A 9,010-nucleotide genomic window follows, 5' to 3' on the forward strand; every position below is an offset into this window, starting at 1 on the left:
ACAACAAATTCATTTAAAGAGATATAAATACTTACACAACCGATGGGACTCAACCCAAAAACTTCAATCTTGTTCGCCGTAACCACTAAAGAAAAAAGGGAGAAGATTAGTGATAAAAAAAAAAGATCAAGCGACAAATTTTTAGGGTTTAATGCAATTCACCCATTATAAAAAAATATATCAAATTATACCTATTTCAAAATAGAGCAATTTACTCCCTCACGCAATTTCATGTAATTCACACACTTTTTTATTTTTTTTATTTTTAATTATAAAATTATATTTATAACCTTATTTAAGAACTATTAAACCTGTTCTGAGTCTAAGTTTCAAATTTATTTAAGGATCTAATTCGATGAGGGCAACGAGGAGGGGGGAAGGTGGCGGCAATTGGGACGATGGCGAGGGAGGGATTTATTTTTTTAATAAAAATATTTTGTGATAAGTAATACTATATGTTATATTTAAATATAAAATAATATTTTATTCATAAAAATCAATTAAAATCACACTCAAGGCGCGTGCAATATACCACCATGGCCAAGGGGTAAATTGCTTCATTTTTTTAAAAAAATATATAGAGGTAAGTTTTGGTTTTTTATCCATAGAAAAGTATTTTGAACATATCCCATATCACAAGGGGTGGTTTGTATTTTTCCGAATAATTTTACTATTGTCACTAATAATATTTATTTAACAACGAAATTCTTATTTTGTCATAAGAACACATTTTATATTTTTAATAATCATAATTATTTTCTAAAAATTATCTTTAACAAAAATTAGCAACAAAATATTACATAAAGTTGCCGCTAAAAATAACTAGTGACAAATGTATAACTATCCCCACTATATTATTTTATCAATAAATTATCGCTATAGATATTTCACTAATCATTTATAGTGATAATTTTACACATAATTTTTGTCACTGATAATCATATTGTGACAATATCAAAACTGTTGTCATTTAATATATATTTTTAAGAACAATTTTAAAATTATTAATTAGTTAATATTTTATCATTTATACTATTATTTTATTTTAATACTCAGCGTTAACTATTAGATTAAAATATCATTAATACAAAAGAATACAATTGAAAATAAATTTATAAAAATCTTACTAAACCCCCCATCGTAAACATCAACATCATTATAATATCATAACATGGATACCTATGTCAAAGAATGAATATAATTATTCTGGATATGGATAAACTTGTAAAGATTTGAAACATATGCTAACAAATCTACATTCAAACTATTCTTTAATATCATAATGACTTACTTACCAATAAGATTAACGTTGGACCTACAAACGATTCCAAACATATTTCCCTTTCAATATTAACAGAGTTGTTTCAGATAATATTAATATTCCATCGAAGAGTTTGGAGAATTTTGATAGTTCGATTACCTCCCATAATGTACGTACAAGTCGTGTCGCCTGAGCAGAATGCATCTAGAAGAATTCGACGAACAAACATATCAAAACTTTTATGATAAGCTTCGATGCTTGATCAAATCTCAGAGCGTGTTTGGCTAAGGTTGTTTTAATCGTCCTATGAGTTTTTATTGTTAATCTCAAAATTTTGCAATAAGTTATTAATTAAAAGCTCAAACTATATTATAAGAAAATGACTTATGAACAACGAGAAAGTTAGTATCAAATTAATAAGCAAGTGAAATTCCATTGCCAATCTGTTGTATAATACAAGAAGTTTATTTGGTAATGAATTTAGTAGCAAGAATTTACTTGCTAACAAATTTTTTAATATATATCTTAAAAATATAAATTAGAAATAAAATTTTACTTGCTAATTAAGTCGATGCTAATTCTAACAATTTTTTTTTTTTTTTTTAGTTATTGAGTTACTTTCTTATAGTGCATATTGGTTAATAATTGAATCCAAATTTAAGTCGAAATAAATTTGTGCATTATATATTTGCAAAACAATAAATTTACAATAAGCCCATACGAAATTTAAGCCTTGTTGGGTTTTCACCCATAGCAATTAGCCCAAAAACTGCAACCAAACTAAACTATTACAATAATCAGAGATATTACAATAGTAATATTAAAAATAAAGCGAAAATATGACAATATATAAAAAAACGAAATAAAATCAAAGAGGCTCAGGGAGCTGAGATGAAAGGTGGGCACAAACCACACAGCCTTAACATCGGCAACCCACAATCGGTTGTACCAGGAACCACGGCCACAAAAGCTCAAGTCACAAAGACCTACATCTCAGAAAACTCTCGATTTTTCTTTATAGAGAGCTCTCTCTATTTTAGTTCAAAGGGGGCTAATTTATACTGTAAAAAATATGAGGGAGAGAGGGAGATTTTGGGCGTGGAGTGCATTTCCAAAATGATTGGAAATGGAAGAAAGAAAAACACAGAGGAGGAAGAGAAAAAGGCGTCGCTGCCAAAATGAAGCGAGAGAGAGAGAGAGTTTAAGGATTGGGGGCTTTAAAGAAAATTGGGTCAGGGGCCGATCGAGTTTTGGGTCATCCAGGTGGTGGGTTGGGCTTCATGGGCCTACTAATAAAAAACGATCCTGGACCATTTCAACAGGCCTTATGCATTTTAATGAACTCGTCCAAGATAAAATACATGAGATTGCACGTCAGGAGATTGATCCACGTCATGTTCATGATGTTCAAACCTAATTAAGGGTGAGCTTAAGCTACCAAACCTTGCTTGTGCCTACGATATGGTGCCAAGCCCTATATAGCTTAGATGATTTACAAGGCTTGGCTTTGGATCTTAGCCTTTAGGCTATTAACCTATCATTTTATTTTATTTTATTGTTGATAAAGTTAGTGGCTCATTATGTGACAGGGTTTCGCTTTGGCAAAGTTAAGCCCGTAACTTTTCTTTAACCAATTACCCTCGGGAACTATTGAAGCTTTTGAGCAACTTTCACAATATTTTCTACACCACTTCGCAATAAAAAAGTGGTACCCTAAGACTGCGTCATATCTATTCACATAGTCCAACGAGAAAGTGAGAGCTAGAGAGAGTATGCTCAACGTTCTTCCAAAGCCGTGCTTGACGTTCCCCACACGAACCCAGAACTCCTAGCAAGTATCATACAACAACAACAAAATCTAAGGAAATGAAGGTTCAAAAAAAGTCGATTGCTGGAAGAACCCCAGTGCTACAGGAGGAATTATTGTTGAGGGCCAAGAAACATATAAGGATCGAAGAATCGGCGAGCTCAAAATCTATGACTCCAATAAAATGGAGCTCGGGAGAAGAAGAAGGTATGATACCCCCTATAAGTAAAAAGACAAAAAATGCTAGCAAAAATAAGTTAATAGTAACAATAGCCCCACTCTCACAAAAAAAAAAAACTAACAATAGCCCCAAACATAAGATGCAAGTATATTTTTATGACGAGAACGATGAATCCCAACTGAAGAAAAAACGACTGAAATCACGAAAATTAAAAATGTGAAGGATCGAAATACTACCCTAAAAAATTAAAGATAAAAATGCTAAATAATTTAAATTACGAGATCAAAAATACATTTCGTCCTAAAAATGATGTGGAAAGAATTTTTTCCTTAGTACATGCAGAACCTTAAGGGCCGTCATGTCATTGTATGGAATATGTTTGCTGTACATTACCAAGGAAGTTGTCCAAGAATAAAACACAAAATCTTACACAGCTGATCTTCGACTGTTGCAAGAATTTTCACGATTTCACAAGACATTGGGAAAGGAAGAATAACTCCTGACCGTCGAATACTTGCCAAAACGGGAATAGAAAGAAGATGTGATGAAGGAAAGGGAGGCTGCTATTTTTGGTATAATGGTTGCTTGAATAATTGCAGAAGCACAAAACATTGGGCTCAAATCAAGCGTGAATCTCTTGGCTTTTTAAATGCAAAGACACATGCCTTGTGGATTTTATTTCACTTTTCAATAGGTTTATCAATAGGACAATTACACTTTTCTTCTTGAAGTTGATGTAATTTAGATGTAAATTTCTTGTGGTTTGAAAAATTACATCTAATACTTTTGAGGTTCGCTTTTATCTAATAAATATTCGTTAGTCACAATTCCAAAATGTGATGATATTAAGAAAAAATTAGATAAAAATTCATATTTATTATCGATTAACTTGTTGCTGATTTATTACAGGTCAAATAAATCTTTTTATGATCAAATTATCCTTTTACATCTTCAGACAGTAATGCGTGTTAGAAAATATGTGACACCAGACCCTTTTCTTTCCCATAAGGGCATAAATTACTAGTAATATTTGTTAGGGTAATAGATAAAATATATATATATGTATATACATATCGTACTCTATCAAGGATGTTTTAATTTTCAAAATAATAATTCAATTGCATATAATCCTCTACCTTAGAAAATTCGGATAGAGGAGAGATGACTCCTATAACTCAAGAGGTAGGTTTAATCTATATGTTGTCGTCATTTCATTAAGAAATGACGTCATAGCCCTCATATTGTTAGTAATTGAAAAAGTACAAGTCTTGTAATAAACAATTTAAAGTCTATATTTTGGATTATTCATTTAAGCGTGCCACAACGTAGTATTCATATTTCTTATAATAGAAATATTTTATGAGTCCTATAAATAAATAAGTTAAATTTTCACTTAGATCATAAAATTAATTAATTAACACCTATTATAGACCTCCTTTATTTTATAAAAAGAATAGAGAAAATAGGCATTGTTAGGTATTCAAATTTATATAAAAGGAAAAAGAAAGGAGAAGTAGAGCATCCATCGTACTTGTAGTCAGGCATTTGGCTTCTTGATTTCATAAACTATATCAAGACAAACACGTGACTTTGTGTAATGATAATGGGTTGATTAATCAAAAGGGATGTTGATCAAATGCCCATTACGCCACGAATTTCTGCTTTGACCCTTGATTTTTTTTTATTTTCAGTAATGATAAATTAGTTAATTACTATATATTTGTCGGCTTATTGAATTGTTAAATGGTTAATAATAAGATAATCTTCCCCCACAATTGTTCGTAGAGTAGTTAGATTATGAGAGGAATGCTTTTACATAGATACAATAATATGAATAATAATCATTATGATAGTAACAGTAATAACAAGATCTTATTTTTAGGATGCGGATCATTTAGACTAGACGATCTACTTAGACGAACCAAAGAAATAGATAAGTGGATTTTCCTTTCTACTCTTTTCGTTTTAGAATTTTATTCGAATAAAAGGATTTTCTCATAAATAACTCTTTTATTTATATATACATATATACTTCTTTTTTAACATGTTTATTATATATGTGTATCGGTATTTTTGCATTTTGTATAAATATCTCTATATTTTTGTCAATATAGGTATATAGTGTTGAAATCGTAAATTCTTTTTGTTTTTATTATTAGAATTATAAATAAATTATTACTCGAAATTTATTAAGACCAAGTTGGGCTTTGGGGCTAGCTTTGAAATTTTTTTGACCTGTCTATTGGTGTTAAGTGGGGTACTACTGTAATAGTGATAGTATTTTTGACCCGCCTACTGGTGTTGATTAAGGAACGACTATAGTTATGATAATATGTTCTGACTCGTCTACTTGTGTTAAGTGGGGTCTAGCCTTAGGCTAAAACGACATCTTGCCCACCTTAACGGATCAAAAGTTAAGGAATTGATTAGCTAAATCAATCGATTTTAGCATTTTCTAACATAAAAAAAATCTTGTTTAGTCGAATGATGGTTTTGCCACGTTTGAACCAAACTAAGTGACGCAACTTCATGTCTTTGGTTTTGGCGAAATTGTACATTTTGCATGAGATTGAAATGTTTTGAATTATTCATCTACTCGTTTCTTGAAACCCTCGATAAATGAATTTTACGTATTTTATGATATTATATAATTTTCCATGCTCAAGCTAATAGAAAGGAAAAGCCACTTATTGGACTTTAAGTCCCTTATTCCCTATAGTATAAGAGGAAGGGATGGATAAGAACAGAATTGGGGATGATGACTGTGATAGAAGTTTAATTTCTTAAAGATATTTTTACTGTTGGACTCATTATGTGTTATTTATTCGGATGTATAAGGACTTTTTCTTTTATTAGTTTCAAGTTAATTTCAATTTGAGGATTTATTGACCACATTTATCCGAATGATGGTTTTTTAAGTATTTTGTTTAAAAAAATGAGTAAATAAATAAATAAAAATCATGGGTATTTGAGATAGTATATTTGTTGTCTCAGTATCGGTAAGTTATCTCATTTTAGTGATGATGTCGTGTTACGTCTTGAACTTGGGACGTGACAAAAAATATATGTTCAATGTTACAGGGATAGTTTAGTTACAAAAAATTTATTTGAAATGTAATAAGTAATCAGTCAATCGAGGGTAAATATCGATTTTCATTCAGGGGTTTTTGTTAATATCAATAAATTTAATGAATTTTGACTAACGAGGGACCTATTTGTTAGATAGAAGCAAACCTCATAGGTACTAGATATAATTTTTCAAACCACAAAATATTTACGTACAATTACACCAAATTTTAAGAGAGGGGAATGTAATTATCCATTAAAATTAAGTAATTTTCTTTTTTTTTTTTTGAAAATAAGTCCATTTAGAATATTTGTAAGTTGAGTTTTTTGTTTCACATTATTTAATTGCAAAGACTGTTAATTTTTGCTTTTGTTCAGATTTTAACTTTCTTTAAGATTTTATCATTTTTTTTAAATGTATAAGTTTTTGCGAATAATTCCTAAATATAGGTTAAATTTCATAAAGCATCTATGCCAAAATATTTTCTATGATTTTAACTATGGCTAATGTGTTGGCCTCACTTATAGAAACAACGTCTAATAACTTTTCTTTTTTTGGTCACGAGAATAAATTGTAAAGAATGTTGTAAGTTTAATTATAATGAAAGTTGAGAGTGTTTGACAACAAACATGAAAATTTGGGACGGGGGGAAGAAAAATCGAAGTTAAAAAAATCAATAATCATACAATAATTAGGCGAACTTCCTCCTATTGAACTTTCTATTCTTCCCAAATTAGTATATGCGGCATCCTCAAATATGTGCATAATTAATTTTAAATTTAAAAAAAGTAATTATTATTTAAAATATATATATATATATATATATTAAAAACTAGAACAAAATTATGAGAATTATTGAAAAACAAAATGAGAAAAGAAAAATACTAAACCAATGACTGACATGTTCAGCCCAATCTAGCCAATTAAATTGAGGCCTTAAGTTTGATTAGATTTAAAGGGTTTTTACAGGGCGGTGTCAAGCCCATGTGGCCAACAGGGCTCGGCCTTTTGGGGAGTTGATCGTCATTTTTTTTTTTTGAAAGCTTATAAATACTTTTTGTGTTCTTAATTTATAAAAAAAATATAAATTATAAATATTATTTTTAAAATAAAATATGAGTAAAATTTTAAATCACGAAAAACAGTTTTGGGGAGATATTTTAATAAATATATTTTAGGAAGCAGAATAAAAAAGTATAGGGGTAAATGAGAAGTGCACTTTTATCTTATCAATGCCCATTATTTTGTGAAAATTATTTTTATTACTTTTTATATTTTAGGAGCGTAAATAAAATAAATACATAATACACGAGTACAAAGGGTATTTAACTCTTTTTTAATACATTCAAACGTCCGAAATTGCAGCTATATCCTCAGAGTGTCATTAAATGAAGCAATCTTGTCATCAATTCTTCCCCCAAATACCCAAAGTGTAATGAATTCCTAGTACTATAATTAAAGAACATCACCTTTCTCTTGTTTGCTTCTGCTGTAACTCATTCAATTTTCTTTAAATGAACGTTGAATGAATACCAATATAATATCTATGTATATATATATATATATATCTGTAAGTATATATATTGATTTATTTGAGGTAAATCACAACAAATTCATCTAAAATTTATTATAATTACAAATATTCTTTGTTATTTGAAAAAATTATAAATATCCCTTGAAATTACAATTACCGTAACAAATATCTTCTTGTGACAGTTCATTGTAAGGAGTATAACTTAGAATATTTATAAGGGATAATTACATTTATACTCCTTCACCTATTGTCTTTTTACACAAACCATCCTTGCTTTTTGAAAAATTACAGAAACCACCACTGATAGCCTTTAAAACCCCAAAATGCCCCTGTTGGCTATGTCAACTTTTAAAATATTTTTTTAAGGACAAATATGCACTTAGGGATGTTTCTATAATTATCAAAAGGTAGAAGGGGTGTCAAAGTATTTTTTTTAAGATGAGTAATATGACTCATATATTTTTTTATTATTTATATCAATTTTTAATTTAAATAAATTATTATATTAATTTTTTTATTGAATCTTTATATAAATTATCCCTTAGTAAAATTATTAAAATTAAAAGATCATTTATCCTCTATTTTTATTTATAACTAAACTTTACTAAAATAAAAATTAAAAAAAAATTATGTATTTTATATAAATCATATTAGAATTAAAAATAAATAATTTATTTTATTAATTCTAATTAGATTTATATAAAAATACATAAATTATTTTTAATGAACATTGTTATAAATATAAATAGAGAATAACTAATCTTTTTTTTTATAATTTCAAATAATATGTATGATAATTTTTTAATTTAAATTTATAATTTTTGAATTAACTTTATTTATATATTAATTGAATAATTTAAATATTTTAATTATTAAAAGGTGTAATTTTATATAGAGATTCAATAAAAAAAGTTAATCAAATACAATAAATTTATATTAAAAATTGGTAATAATTATTAAAGAAATATATGGGGGTCATATTACTTATTTTTATAAATATTACTTTAACACCCCCTATCTTTTGATAATTACATAAACACCCTAAGGTTTATATATGTCCTTGAAAAATTATTTTAAAGGTTGACCTAGTCAATCGGGGCATTTGTAGATTTTAAAGGCTGCAAGAAGTGGTTTCTATAATTTTTTAAAAGGTAAGTGTA

The sequence above is a fragment of the Sesamum indicum genome, linkage group LG3 (assembly GCF_026168435.1).
Source record: "Sesamum indicum cultivar Baizhima isolate 11 linkage group LG3, ASM2616843v1, whole genome shotgun sequence".
Lineage (NCBI taxonomy): Eukaryota > Viridiplantae > Streptophyta > Magnoliopsida > Lamiales > Pedaliaceae > Sesamum > Sesamum indicum.